This window comes from Vidua macroura, chromosome 6 (assembly GCF_024509145.1).
Source record: "Vidua macroura isolate BioBank_ID:100142 chromosome 6, ASM2450914v1, whole genome shotgun sequence".
Lineage (NCBI taxonomy): Eukaryota > Metazoa > Chordata > Aves > Passeriformes > Viduidae > Vidua > Vidua macroura.
In genome coordinates, this window is record NC_071576.1 from 36,232,225 (window position 1) to 36,248,355 (window position 16,131).

A 16,131-nucleotide genomic window follows, 5' to 3' on the forward strand; every position below is an offset into this window, starting at 1 on the left:
GGCGAGCGCGGCCGGGCTCCGGCCGGCACTGCCGCAGGGATGGCGGCGGCCGCGGCGAGGGGCTCAACCCCCATGGAGAGCGCTGCGAGCCGCCCCGTGACCCGCTGAGCGCCCTCCGCCTGCGCGCTGCCGTTACCCCTCCCCGCGGGCCGGCCCGGCTCTGCAGTCGCCATAGAGACCGCGCCGCACGCCATGGGGCGGAGGCTGGGCCGGGGGGCGCCGCTGTAGCCCCCGCCCCGCGCCGCGCACACCATCCCCTGTGGGGCCGGGGGCGCCGCCGGGACTCGCCGCGCCGCCCCGAGGAGCCGCCGCCTCGGCCCCGTTCCAGGTGAGGATTCGCGGTGCTGCGCCGCGGCCGCCGCCGTTAACCCGCGCCCCGTCCCCGCGGGCGCTCCGGCCGCCTCGGCGGGGCGCGGCCCGCGGGCTCCGGCGGCTGCCGGCCCGGCCCCAGCGGCTGCTGCGTGGGAGCCGCGTCGCGGTTTCTGTCCCCGCGGGAGAGGGAGTTTGCCGGGCGCGGGAGCTCCGCGGGGCACGGCCCGCCCCGGGAAGGGCTTATTCCAGTGGGGCAGGACGGGGCGATCCCCGCCGTGGAGTTAAGGTCGGCAGGTCTGGTGGGCTCCAGCAGCAGTCACCGCTGCCCCGGCCTCTACGGAGAACTCAGATTTATAGGCACGAGATTTTTTTTTTCTTTTTTTTGTCCCTCCCACTTGCTGCAAGAAGGCAAATGGTACAGAAATTTACGTGTTCTGACGGCGAAAGATCCCTGTTTTAAAATAGCTGCGTCTATATTTCCAGCTCTGGGTTGTGGCATGCGTGTGACGGCTGCTGTGTGGGCACGGCTGGATGGGAAGCGGGCTGTCTGTCGCCTGGCGCTCTAAGTGCTGGAGCCATTAGCGGCGCTTGCATCGATCCGTGCATACAGATATGCCTGGCTAGGCCGCGGGTGCGCGCACCACGGCGCTCAGGGCAACACGAACTGCGTGTGGAACGGCGTTAAAAATACGTTATTGCACGTACTTTTAGCTTCACAAAGAGGAAGTGGGAAAGCGCCTGGTTCCCAAGTCTACAGATGATCTCTGGAGTGCAGCGGCATCCTTAGGCTTCTGTTGTCACTCTAGAGCAAAAGCAATGAGAGGACAAAGCTTGCTACGAGGTTTGTACCCTCTGCTGTGAGCCAGAGCAGTTGGAAACAACTGCTAGTGTAAGTGGGGGTGGGAGTGCAAATAATGATAATATTGATGTATTATCGTGGGGGCGGAGGCAGATGGACACAAAGGAATGACCCTGGAGTATACCACAGCATTTTGAGAACCTTCTGCTGTATTTGTAATTAAGCTGGAAAGGGCTATAGAAAATGAGTTATAAAATAGCCTGTAGTGGCTTTCTTAGTTATACTCTATGTGTAGAACCAGTGTAATCTCAGCTTAAATGTTCTGAATTAGTAAACTATATTGCAGGAATGTTGAGAACCTTAAAATAAATCATACTCTATTTATTTAAGTATCTTGTTAGCCTTAAAGTGTGTGGTTAGTTTCTGTGTTGTGGCTCTGGAAAAAATTAGTATATTTTTAAAATGCATTCTGCATAGTTAATGCCATGCCTTTGTTAAACATATGCTAGCTATGCTTGTAGGGATGTTAGTTCATTTTAGCTGAGGAAAAAAAAGGTTAAGACTTATTTTGCTGCTCTTATTTGATTTTGGTAATGTTTTTTGAAGTCTTAATTGTATGAATTCATGATACAAAGATACCCAGCATTTTTCTTCTGTGTTAATATTGTCCTGAATGCTTTCTTGATGATGATTTATTTGCTTTACGAGGTGAATTATGTTTAACAAAGTAGTAGAACTTTCTTAACTTGTTAAACCAGAAGTATTGTTTGGCCCGTCAATGAAATTATATACAGGAAAGTTTGACTGCAGTAGTATGAGTAGTCATTTGTCAAAAGTTACTTTGAAAACAGTGCATCAAGATACAGTGTAAAAAATGTGAAGATGGAACAAATTATCCGTAAAACTTACTTTGTTATTCTCGAATATATTCCCGATGTACCGTTATTTACTTGAAGCGCAGCGTCTTTTAAAACTTCCTGTTTGGGAAGGATGAGATTAGAATGAGAAGAACAAATTGAGTGACTGGAATATCGTGACGTTGCTTATGTTTAGTGTAGTCACTGTACTGCTGCTGCATACTGCAGGCTCTGATACTTCTAACAGCACAAATTCCAGAGAAGCTTTTCTCAGTATGGCTGATAATATCAAGAAGATTTTTGAGTATGACAGATGAGAGATGAGTGGGGTTTTCCTTGTTCAAAACTGGCTTCTAAATGATCAGTTTCTGCCAGTGCTAGATATTTGTGTACAGAAGGTTAAGCATTTGTTTAGTGTGTGAAGTTGCAGTATATGGTATATTAATATACTACTGTGTTTTCTGTTTTAGTAAGAGCTTGTTTATTTAGTGGGAATGAATTGGTACTTTAGAAAGGAGATTGACAGTTTCTGTGTATTCCTGTGTCTTGCCTTGTCTGTTTCTTTTTCTCTGGGGAAGCACTACACAAAGCCTTTGTGTTAGGCTGGAGGGGAGGAGGAACAGCTGCCTTTTCAGTACGAGACCCCAGGATTTGTCGTGATCTCCCAGAGATGCGTTGTGGTGCATGGACCAGCCACTGTCCTTCCTCCCTTGTTCTGTGAAAACACTCTCACCTCAAGAAACCTGAGCTTCCTTTGGCTCATTTCTCAGAGCAGTGAGTTGTGCAAAGGATCTAGCAGATCAGTCTGAAGAGCTAATTGTTAAAGTATTGGTGGGCAAGAATTAAAACATGCAAAATTGCCAAAATATAAGGTTCATCTTAAGGAATTCAAAAGGTACAGCTCATGTGTGTTTACAATTTTCCTGTTATGAACTTGACTTCTTGTTCAGGATTAGGGTGAAAGAAACTTTTTCAAATCTTTTACTTGGCTTTTTTTTCTGTTTAAGAGTATAGTATCTAGGGTACTTGAGTGGGAATTAATTGAGTGGGAGATAAAAACTATTTCAGTTGGATACAACTAAATAGAGCAGTTTAATTTTTCTGCTTTCCATGCACAAGTAGAGTGCTCTAATGCTTGTACTGTATTCTCTGTCATGCAGTGGCAGAATAAAAGAGGGAAGTTGGCTTCACTCTTTCCGTGAGAAATATTGGGTACTATCTAATGTGGATTTTATTAACTATATCTTGTATGTTCTTTCATAATACCTTCTTTAAAATATCATCTAGTCTTTTCTTATCCTTTACAATTTTATTTATTTATTGAAATTTTAGAGTCAGAATACTCCCCTCTCCTTGCTTCACTGCCAGGTGCTTAGTAGTGTGCTTTTGACAGGATCTAGTAACTTGGATTTTTTTAAGCTGCTTGTGAAATTGAGATGCCATTCTTAATCATTTAAATTTATAGTCTTATCATTCTCTGTATGAGCTTATAAGTCACTAGTCTTGCAACCTAACTAGTGGAAAATTCAAGCAAAAAAGTCTGGCCTTCTGACACTTTACCTCTTGATCTGGTTGAGAATTCTTTTCCCATTTTTGAGATGTTGTACAAATCATAACTTTTGAGCAGTTTTTTTTTTTTCAAAATTATTTTTCAATTAATGGAAATGAATCCTGGAAAGCTTGAGAAGGTTTTTAGGGAGAACGGAAAGATATTTGAGAGGGATGAGGAAAGGGAGAATTTGAGAGGGATGAGGAAAGGAGGGCAGATTGAGAAACTGAAGAAGTCTTGAGTGTTTTTAACAAAACTATTTTGTTAAAAAAATTAAAATATTTTTATTGTTATGTTCAGGCATGTTTTTCTGTGTTTTTTGTCCTGTGTGTTTGAGAACTTTTCATCACAGAATTGCATCACTCAAATGTTATTTCATGCTGTTGCTTTTTATCTGAAGAGATTAATCAATTATTAAGAACTGCACTGATGAGGAAGTCCATTCACTAATTCTTCCTTTTGGAGAAATGTGTGTATGTAGCTTAGCCTTGCATTTCAGTGCAAGTAGTAGTTGGAAGAGTTGAAGGCCTCTTTCATGGATTGAGTTTGCCAGGTCATTGATGGTACTGATGAGGAGAGTTATTTTCTTTCCAGTACAAAGCTATCTGATGTATAAAGGAAGAGTAAAATATGCTGAACTTGCTTTGAGAGCTTGTAGAGGATGTCAAGTCTCTTTAATATGTAGCCATATTTTTCTGTCTGGGTGTTGCAAAAGGACTTATTACTTGTTGCAGGGACAGGTTACTAATGTGGAGCTCACATTCAGAGAAACGTAAAAAATCAGGTTTTGTGTCATCCTGGTCTGTTTATATAGAAATAATTTTATTATGTTTTTGATACCGTTCTCTCCCAGCTGAAGTTATACAAAATTTGTTCCACAAGACTTATCTGCAGTTAGGAGAGATCTTGGCTTTCAGAACTTGTGTCTTTTTAGTAGTTGGGAATTGCCTTCAGTCAACAACTGCTTATTGATGCTAAGAGGGGGTTCGTTCTGCGCTCTGTCACTTCCCAGATAATTCTTAGACAGTATTTGTTGCTTCTGTCATGCTCTGTCTCATAGTACTAGTTTTGTGAGGGTTTTAACAACACTTATTTGATATAATGTTGTTCAACATAGTAAGAATTAGATTGCTTGGTTACGTGGTGTATCAGCAGGATGTGTCTTGTAGCTGTCAAGTTTACTTGTTGCCAGAGTAATGCTTCAAATGCCACTCGTGGCAAGCAGTGTGACTTCGAGCATATGAAGTATGACTCTAGCTTTGCAGTGTTGAAGAATTAAAAAAAAAGAGGCAGTGATCTGTAAATAGAATATACTTTTCAGCATCAAACTGGTGACTTTTTAGAATGTATTTTTATTCTTGAGTTATATGTTGCCTTGAAATAATTATTGTCTTGTCTTTAATTTATCAGCCTCTTGAGCTTAATCGATCTAGAATGGGCATTATTAACTGATAGAAAATGTATCAGAAGAAGAATGACTGTGCTATTCCTTGAATTTGATTGAATTGAATGCCCTGTTCATATGTGGTGCTTTGATTTTCCATCTGCAGTAGTCTATAAATAAAATCAAAGTATAATTCCCTGAGTCAAGTCAGCCTAGAACAAACTGTCATACTGCACTCTGAGAGTTAAAGAAGAGGAATTGACATTGGATCACTGTTCTTTTTCTGTGTGATGTTTTGTGCTTTTTCATTAAGATCTAGAGATTATTGTGATAATCATGATGGTTTTGGGTGAAATTACAGTTTTGCAGTTTTGAGCAAGACAGTGTATCCAGTGAGGAAGCCTGTTGAATAATTAATCTGATTAGAGAAAAATCTTGGAAGAATCACAGGATAGATTAATATGAAGAAAGGATTGACTGGTCTTGTGGGAGCAATGTGCTAGCTAAGCCAGTCGGGTCTTGTCTTGACCAGCCAAGAACTAAGAAAGTGATGCTGAAGCTGAGGAGCAAACCCTAGTAAAGGGTTTACCCCCTCCCACAGTAAAGGAGATGTGTGCGGGAAAGAAGCTCCGTAATTGACTGTCTGGTGATACTTGTTATTTATTTATGGATGTACATAGATATAAGAATATTTTTCACATGTTAGCTCCTGCAGATGAAAATGCACATTATTGTTAAACCAGTCTAACAGTTGGCTACTGCTTTTAAATGGAAAATTATGTTCTCTGCCTGAGCCTTTTCTAGTGCCCATGGATCTCTGAGCTACACTGAGTCAACTCACTAACTTGGCAGAGAATGATTGTAAAAATGGAGTTGTTTGTATTGTTTTTTGGCTGATGTCTGTTTGTAACTCTTGCTAGGTCATGCTGTTATGTGCAACTTCACCCTGAATGCATAACTGAGGTAGTCATAACCAGATCCTTTCGTTTACTGTAGCCTGCATGCTCAGCTGACAGGTTTCCCTGCCTATTGTCAGTTCAGGGAGGACACAAGAGAAACATTTTATGTGAAAGGCTGCTTTGAGGTGATGGTGCACTTCTCTGTTAATTTGAAGGAAATTTGGGCAGGATGCTAATTTCAGGCTGGACATTTCTTCCTTTTGTTCTGATATATTTCATTAATTCTGAGCCCAGGATACCTCAGTCAAGTGGTAGTGCTTCTGTATGTATCTTTCCTTGATCAGTCAATTTTCCCCTCGTAATCAGGGAGCAGCTGTACTTTGTCTGGCTTGTTGGAACTGGCAGTTAATACTTCAATTCTATTGTGAGGCCCTGCATCAACATGTAATGGCTCACTGAAATATTTCTTTTTCCTGGAGTAAAGGTTTGGACAAAATTGATTTATGGTCTAAATCAGGACTGTGGCTGACATATGAGTAGCCATGCAGTAGATGTTGCTCTTATTTGGTGTAGACATGTTGTAAAGTGCTTGTATATTCCTTGCTCTGAAACACATAAAAGCTGAATCTTGGTCTTGAATGTAGTTATTACTACTCTTAACTGTATTATTTCTATTCTAGCTTCTGGTATTACTAAAAAAAAAAATCAGACTGTGTACAGATTTCACCCATATCATTGAGTATTTCCTGTTTCTCATTAGAAGTCCCATAACCCTGCTTGCCATATGATTGTGTATCCACATTATGCTCTTATAGAGTAGAAATTAGTTGTTGTTTAAATAATGATTTCAAAATTCAGAAGTCTCTCACCACAGTTTAAAACTTAGTATGCTCCAAGCAAATGTAATGACTGTTGGTATTTAAAAAAAAAAGGAAAATTCTTACAACTTGTGTTGATAGAATTGTATTTCTTTTATGTAAATTCAATAATTTAGAGAATACTGCTATCAATGTAGAGTTATTACACTTTGCTGTAATGGTGTCATGTGTAACTGTTTCCATATCTGTATCCATACCAAATTAAATCTCCTCTCAGTCAATCTGAAGTAAAATTTCTAGTTTTAGACAAATTATTTGTAAAGATCAAGTGTTCAAACATTTGAAATGTACAAATATGGCGGGTTATAAGTCAACAATACAATCAGGATTATTTTTGTAGCCCGGTCTTTCATTTGGAGAGATTTGGAATTTAATGTCTTTATTTACATACAGCCAATATTTCCTAAAACATGTAACACTCTTATGCAATGCTTTCTATTATTTAAGGGATAAACTGAAAGCGTGTAAAGGTTTCTGAGAAACTTTGCTCTTTTGTTTGTAGGAATAACTGTACATTTGTTTGGAAGATAGTTCAAATCTGATTGTGCACTGTTCACTCTTCTGATGTGTAGGAAATTCTTATAATTTTTGAGTCTCCTGACCCCCATGTTTATAATACATAAACTTACTGATTTTCATGCCTCATTGTTCTGCCATGTTTTATTTTTTCAGCTGATCCCTGGAATGTTTTTTTCTGAACTTAAGACAGTCCCAGCAAACTAAATATGCCTAGAATAATTGTATTTTCATAATGAAATATGCTTGTATAATTAACTTTCAAAGACAAAAGCCTCATCACTTAACTCAACCTGACTGTGTGAAGACCAAGGGAATTGTTGTGATTATTGAGGCTAACTTTATGCGTAAAATCAGCTTCCCTAGGACTTCCCTGAGTTATGTGTGCTAGCAGTAGTAGCATATAGTGTAGAAAATCACTGTGGTGTCTTTTAAGAATTGTCAATAATGAGGGATCCACTGAAAGAGTTAATGAAGGATTCTATTAGTAGAGTATCTTTTTTAATGAAAACTAAAGATCTTGGAGATATTCGTATGCATTTAAGGAATCTAAAGATTTGACCTTTTACTTGTATGATTTGTGTGTCAGAATGAAGATATTTTGTAATTTCTTTGACTAAAATAATTTCTATTAGATAATCTGAAGGAACTGAACTTCATAATTTTGGACACAGAACGGGATATAATATTGTAGCAGCAATCCTACAATGAGGATAGAGAGGTATTATGATCTCTCTTAGTATTTATTTGCCTATTCATCCATACTTGTCATAACTTTAGTACTGCAGCAAATGTATATATCAGAAGTAACTGATTACTGTATCGTGTTAGTTTATGTTTCCATTTATTCTTTGGTCCTTGATGGATAATGTCTTCTTTTATCTAAGTTGGCACGCGTGTAGTTTGATTGTTGTCTGTGTAACCTGTTGATACCGTTTGTCCCTTATCACTTTCTGATCTCAGTATCAACTACAAACTTCATAGTTTTTTCCTGAGTAAAAAATGTTTCAGTATTAAGAAATTGATTCCTATCGGAGCAATTAGAGAGATATTTGTTCAGTTTACTTATAGTTATATTTTGGGACCTATTATTTAGTGTATGATCTATTGATTTTCTGGCAGAAAGAGACTGTACTGTGTGATATAAACTTAGATGTCTTACAGAAGTAGAAGTTCCATAATAACTATTATTCTTATAGGCCAAACTTGCAATGCCATCGTAAAAGTTAGTTTGATAGGAAGGGGAACTTAATTGAATGGCCGTAGCTATAGTGTCTTCCTTTAATTCTTTATTTGTGAATCCTTTATTAGTGAATTATTAATTGTCTGGAATTGATGTCGAGCTGATGGCCCATAGTTACCAAAGTAGTTTCATTTATCCTTTCCAAACTTTAACGTCAGTTATCTTTTGGAGTGTTCTGTGTTTCAGGAACCTTTAAATCAGAGATATCCTTAAAAATTCCTATTAAGATACAAGTTATTCAAATGCGTCCTTCTCAACCTGTCTGACCTGGTAGCATCTCACTAATATTTGTGGTGCCCTGGAAGGCGCAGCGGCGGGGCTCAGGTTGCCGTGCCGGCCTGGCCCCGCTTGCTGCCGGGCTGGAGCTGGCCAAGGTGCTGAGCCGCCCGGCCAGCACAGGGCTGCCCCTGCTTCCCAGAGCCGCGCAGGCGGCCGGCAAGCGCTGAACTGCTTCGGTACCCAAAGGGGGCTGCCGCTGACAGCAGCGTCTCGTTTTCTCCTATCACTGTATCCTGGGACTTGCACAGATAACCTGTATGCCTTTGCTGCTTATGTCAGGAAAATACTGTACTATGAAAGTTTTCCCTGAGCCACAGCTGCTGGCTTTCTCATATCTCCAGTCATGCTAAATTCATCATTGAGACCAGATTCTTTGCTGTCCAAATGATGCCAAATGCACCTATACCACCCACAAGTAAGGAACTTCTGTAAGTGCATTGGCATTCACTGTACATTACGATGAATTTTGTGTATAAAAGTGTATAAAAGGCAAAAAACATTATTCTACCTGTAGCTTAACAACTTTCACAAAGCACCTCAAGAGAATCCTATAAAACAGCCTCCAAAGATGAATCTGGAAAGTAACACATAACATCTATAAACAACTTCCAGCTTATTGGAAATATTAGTTTAATTTTTTCTTTCTCCATGACGCACAACGTCCCGTGTCCTGTCTTTCTGTCCACACCACTTTTTTAAAAAAATTTTTTTTGATATTGTAAAGATGATCAGTGATAGCACTGGTTTAAATTACTGTTATTAAACATACCCCTCTCCCATTACTGTAGTAATTCACTTTAAAAAATATCATACCCATTTGGTAAGTGTTAGGCCATATTCATTTGAATCTATATGTAGCTACATTGCCAAATTTGCTGCCATTTTTTAAAGTAGTTATGGTTGAAGACATGAATTCTCATTGATACAAAGTTCTGCATTTCTGTAAAAAAATGTGTAGTGTACATGGAATAGATATGTAAATGTGTATGCATATATGTGTATATCATAAAAACACATATACATGTAATGTATATATATATATGTATTAAAAAGTGTGTTGTGTCATATTCTTTATAAAAAAGTATGTTAGCGTATCAGAAACATAGTATTATTTATAATACTGCTACCCTGAACTAATTTTTGCTTTGATGCAGTTATACCTGAGCATCTTGAACAGAGAAGTTCTTTGATGGCCACCTTAGCAATTATGAGGCAGTAGAAACAAGAAACGTAAGAGAAGCGTGAAGGTATTTGAACATGTAGCACCTTCCTCCTTCTCTCCCCTTTTCCCATTTAATTCCTTTTCCTAATTCCTTTTCCTTTTCACCTTTCTGGTGAGAGGTTTGGATGCCCTTCTGCTGTGCTGCTCGCATGGCTCTCAGGCAAGAGCTGGGATTTCTTGACATGGCTGCTATTCTGTGTAGTGTGAGGTCAAAAGGCTAGAGCAGAGTGAAACGTAAGGGAACCGGAAGGAGGCAGCTGTAGATGTATTAAAGGCAAAACCAGAGGATTTGTTTATTTAGGCTTCGTGTGTGTGAATTGTATGTCATCTAAACATGGTGATGGGAAGTAATTTCTATGAATTGTGTTTTTTTAAATCCTTGGCATATTTTCATAAACTTGCTTCATTTCTTATGCATCACCATATGCACGGCAATTTTAGTTTGCACGCACACAAAAAAGAAATCTCTAGCTAGTTGATTGAACTATTCTAATAGTTTGAGAATATGACTATTGCTCTATCCATGAGTGCTTTTTTCTCTTAGAAGTAAATGTAAGCCTCTCTTATACTTTTTTTTTTAATTTTCAGCTTTAAAATTATTACTGAATAACTGTTAGTGGTTATTGAAATCTTATTTACTAGCTGCCAGACTGAAACAAATCTATTGGATGGAAGCAAATTAAAAACACTTTTTGCAATTCAATACTGCAGCCATCAACACTTTAATAGAAACTTCTGAAAATGCACCTGAAACTTGAATCTCTTCTCTTGTTCCTATCACCAGCTACCAGCTCAACAAAATTTCCAGGAACAGATTGTCCTTTTGTCAGCCTTGACAACTGACAGTGACTAACAAATGGATTAAAAAGCATACTTTTCCCCTGTTTTTTTCTGCATGCTGTAGGGTCTTGTATGGTTTTAAATATTTAATGATGTGGTAAAAGCCTCATCTCCTTGGGGAAGGAAGTTCTATGTCACTAAAAGTGTGTGATCACTTCTCTAGCAAACAATGTAGAAATCTTTGTACAATTCTTTCCTGTATGCAAGTAGCACCTTATCATAAATAGGTATAAATGTGCTGAATGAAATGAGGGAAAAAATGCCTTAATCCAAAACAAAGCAATCTTTCATGGTATTGGATGTAGTCAGCATTTGCCTGTAATGTGTTTTCTATAGGAAAGGTAGAAAATATTAGAATTTAGTTAAAATTCAGAGATTCCTTAGGAAATTATATTGAGGAATATCCAACCAAAACCATTTAAAAAATGAAAAGAATGTTAAGAGATATGAATATTGTATCAAGTAGCAACAAAATTATGGAAATTCTTGTTCTTTTTTTCATCAGTTTTACATGGTAACTTATTTGTGGAAAGAGAGTCACAAGTCTTTCCAGTTATTTTACAGCAATTGTTTATGACTACTCATAAGAGATTTAATTTTTTTTTGTAAATTAGACAAAGTATTGAGGGTTCATTGAAGTAACAAAGTAGATACAAAAATCACATTTGTTGAGGGTTTTTATACATTTGTTTCTCTTGAAGCTCAGACATTTAGCAGTCTAAAATTTTTGTCCTGTCACCTATATAAAAATTGCTGTCATATATTTTGCAGCTGCCAGAAGTAACAACCAGTTTTTACATTAAAGTTTTCTTTCTATTCAAACTGTAACATTGCTGTATCTGACTATCAGTGAATTAAAATGTATTTTGTGAATTTTCATTGTCAAAATTCTGACCCTGGGTGTCTTGCACCAACTTTATTAAGATGGAAATAGTCTTGAGGTTAGGAAATGTGTATTAATATATTGGTTCTCTGCATTCAAACTGTCAAATTTGAGTATAAAGATTAGAGGCATTCCAAATATTTTCTGAAGTTAGGTAGAGGGAAGAAAATCCGTATGGAAACACTGAGACAGCACTAAATCCAACACAAAGTGGAAGGGAGAATGTGTAAAATAGAAGTTGAAGCGATAGAACAAATGGTATTTGGAGTTCCTGAGTGTTTATAATATTTTCTTTTCAAGATAACTTCACATAAGTGCCAGAAAAGAAGAGTTTACTTGAGTTGAATGGTTTTGCTTTGTGATGCCATTCCCACAACAGCTGACTATTCAAAAGTTTAAGGGTGGTAGCTTCTTTCAAGTAACTGACAGAAAATTATGCACAATATTTTGACTTGCATCTTATTAGTTCAAATAATTTGAATTTATGTTGTTACAGGGAGCATAATTTCTCTGCCCTCTCTCCATCTTCCCAAACATAATGTATGAATGTAAAATTCTGGAGTAGAGTAAAGACCTGTATTCAACAGTAGTCATATGTGGATGCCTAAGGAAAAGTACAAAATCACAGATAACATAAATTATACTTCCCTCTAGTTCTTTTCCATTTTTTTAGTAAGGGACTTCTTGCACTAAATATACTTAATATGTATTTTCAGTAATGCACAGTATTTTTTCATGTAGTTGACTGTTGTTCACTTGAACCATTGTAAACTTTAATGTTCACAGTATCCTTCCACAAGAAGTCGCACAGATTAGTTTGCTCTGAGTCTGGCTCCTGCTGACGTATTTTGATGTTTTTTTTTGTTGCTTTATTAAATGACATCATAAATAGCTGATTCCTAGCCAAACTCTGTATGTCCCTAATGATTTTGTAGACCTCTGTCAAGTACTCCTCTCTACTTCCCATCATTCCTTGAAAAAAATTGTAAGTCATTACTTCATGTGGAAGCTAGTCTGTATCCCTGATTTCCCTGATTATCTTGTTTGAGATAGGAAGGGCTAGAATTGTACACAATACTCAAGATATTAGTTAAGATATTAGTTATAGTCAAGATATTAGATGAAACATGGATATATACATGATCTTCATATTGTCATCTGCTTTGTCTGAATTCCTAAGATTAGATTTTTTTTTGACTGCTATTTAGCAGTCAAATGCTATTTAGCATTGGTTCTTCTCTTACTGAATATTTACTTACAATATTTCTTATTCCTTATATCATAATAACAAGATCTTATTCTTGATTGATAATAGTTTCTCATGTGTTTAATGAACAGTTAGCATATGTTCATGTGTTTAATAATAACAGTTATTATTTTCCTGATAGACATAATTTTATATGTACACACACAGAACCAAGTCACCCAGCAGTTCATCTTAATTTTCCCTTTAATAGTTTGGATTGGGACTTTAAAGATCGTCTAGATCCAACCCCTGCCATAGTTGCCAGGTTGTTCAAGGCCCCATCCAGTCTGTCTCCTTCTTTTGAGGGAGCGTTGTGTTTAGCTACCCAAGGAATCCATTCCAAATTTGAAAGCAGAGCTGTTAATGATCCAGATGGAAGATGATGAGTCAGGTTTTCTATATGTGAACACTTTGTGCAAAAATATTTTTTAATGGAGCCTGAGTGAAAATATTGATCTTAATAAATGATAACTCATCAGCCTAAAAAGGGTAGCTCCCTGTGCTGTACTGTATATTTACAGATGATCTAGACAAGATGCAAATACTCAAATTACATAGTCTGGTGATACAAGAGTATTAAAATTATCTGATATGAAGACAGAAGAATTGGAGAAAGACCTTGCTACTCTGAGGTAATGATGAATGAAAATTATCATAAAGCAGTTCACATAGGATAAATAATTAAAAAATGTTCAGTGGTGAACTTCATTCTTTTGAATGTGGTCTTGCAGGTTCTGTGAAAATAACAGGTTAGTGCTTACTATCAATGTTGGTCTCCACATCTCAGAGGGGATATAATAGAACTGGAAAAAGCACACAGGTGGTGATCAAAATCAGTGAAAGACCAAATAGTTGAAGATGTAAATGAGGAGGCATATGGTGGGGTATATTCCCTGTGTAGGACTGAAAGGCGAACGGGGAGCAACTATACACTGCCTTCCTGTACAAGGGTTAATGAACCTCAAATGTGACCAGCAAAAGACAAACTGGAAACAAAGATGTGCTTCCCACAGCATGGAATTAGGTTACAATTTTCTTTACGAGTGTTACGGGTAGTAAAGTTTTCATGGCTTAGAAAAGTTCTGATGAACTTGGAGACAAAAAAAGTCTTAAATACCATCCTTGGCACTCTGTGTTTTGTGTCCCAGCTTGCTATATCCCCAGAAAATATTCTGGCAAGGGTGATCATAAGCTTTCTGTGTCTTCGTATTTTTCCCTAGACATCAGCTGCTGGCAATAGTCAGGGACAGAAGATTGGACTAGGTGCATCTTTAATCTGATGCAGCCTGTATCCTCTTCTGATTAGCTGTCCGTGCTATCTGCTTTTCTCCTGTCTAACCTAATTTTTTTTTCTGCTGCAAATTAAGTTGATATTTTTGGATTTGTTCCAACTTCAAATACCTTTGCCAAAGTTCCATTTTGGTTCTTTAATACCTGCCTTCCATTTCAAACCTTGAAGGACCTTGGATTAGGAGCTCAAGTTTCAATCACTGCTGCTTGGAGCCACCTTCAACTGCAGCTATAAAACAAGTGCATACCAAGCCACATTGTTGACTGGAGCTCCTTTACCTTTGTAGTTTCCAGCACCAATATTTTTTAGGGACAAACTGGATACGCAGTCTTAGATGAGATATACCTATCTCCTTTGTTGTTGTGTATTGTACTTGTAGATTTGATGTTGCCATGTGATCATTGTGGAATATTCTGTGAACAAGAGAGACTTCCTGGCACTGTACAGAACCTCTCTCTACAGCCATGCCAAACTGAAGATAAAGTAGTAACTTGTGCTGCTCTGCTGGCAATATATCATATGTTTATTCACCTGCCTTACTGCCACCTTCATTCACCAGAGCCAGGCACCAAGCCATTTCCCACCTCTCCTGTCATTTGGCAGTGCATAAGGACCCACTTATGTGGCTGTGTCCTACCCTCTGGTGCTAGGGGTGTTGACAGAAGTGTTGAATTGGTCTTGGCAAGAATGTCACTGTGGTTTTTAATTTTCTCTTTGTGCCCGACTTTTTTAGTATTCTTGATCTGCTGCTGAAAAGTACAATGCTCCTTGAACAACTGAGGTGTTACTGCATAAATGTGATGGTACTGTAATGTGATGGTTTGTCTTTCCTCCTTAACTCTTTCAGGGATTGCTGTGCTGTGTGGCAGGATGGGTGTACCTTCCCCTCACTGAGGAGGCCTATCAGAGTTTGGTAGATGTCCTGTACAATGTGGACTCCCTCATGTTCCACCTTCCTATCAGTTATGCTCTTTTGGAATCATCCTGCTTTGGTGTAGTAGTTGCTGTCCTCATTTCACACATTGGGGAAAAGAAGAGCTTTATTTAAGAGCTGTATTTAAGGAGATGGCATACCTATCTAGCCACAGCTAGTGTCCTCTCTTTATCACAATACTGCAGCAGATTTAGTTACGTGCCCTGAAGATAAGGATGCTAAGAGATCAGACATTACAGACTGAAAAAAGATCTTCTCCTCTGTTCTTTTTCCTGTTCTGCTTAGCAAGCAGTCAGGCTTCACTCACCATGTCTTTGTGATGTGCTTTATACACTGATATATCAAGAGAGTGCTCAGGTTTTGTTAGTGAGTCCAGGTCACTTCATGGCTGGTGCTGCAGGCTGAGCACAATGCTTTGAGAGCAGTCATGTGGCTGCCAGCTGAGCTGCTTCTGTGCCACTGGCAGCCCTCTTGATCACTTGAGTGCTGTCAGTGCAGACGACATTTTGCTATTCACATGCTGTCTATCTGAACATCTCGTCAAAGTTTCTCTGCCAATTTTCTTGTATTTTCAAAAAAGTTAAGTGTTATTCCCATTTATAATTAGAGTTTGCCCTGAACTTTAGTTGTTTGGATGAAGCATTTAGCTGTGTATATTCCCTTGCATCATTCTCACACAGTTCTTAGCAGCAGCTCTTCTCCTCTGTAAATTGTTATGTATCTACTCTGAAAAGTTTCATAGGCTTTGAAAGAAGTTCTTCAGAGCAGTGCATTGCTTGCCTTCTTGTCTCCTCTAGTTGTGTGTTGTATGCATGTGCTGGGCATTTATATTTTTCCATTCTGAGAAAATGGATTTATGAAATAATAGATACTACTAGTCAAAAGGTCAATAGTTTTGGAGCATCTTAAAAGATCAATTTATGTTATTCCTTGGAATATAAATGGTGAATTATTAATATTCTGAGTTTATCATAAGAGAATGACTTGCTATTCCAACAT

At 38.5% G+C, this 16,131-nt stretch overlaps 1 protein-coding gene across 3 annotated transcripts in view; it reads left to right on the top strand.

Annotated features, from left to right (window-relative positions):
* The first annotated feature begins 215 nt into the window (after positions 1-215).
* TTBK2 (tau tubulin kinase 2) overlaps positions 216-16,131 on the top strand; it is an 82,238-nt gene continuing 66,322 nt past the window's right edge. For 2 of the 3 annotated variants that reach the window (XM_053979729.1, XM_053979731.1), the window contains exon 1: positions 216-328. The gene's annotated coding sequence lies outside the window, so the exon portion shown is untranslated. Of the gene's footprint in view, positions 329-1,070; positions 1,154-16,131 lie in introns of those variants that run through there. The other variant, XM_053979730.1, reaches the window with a different exon arrangement.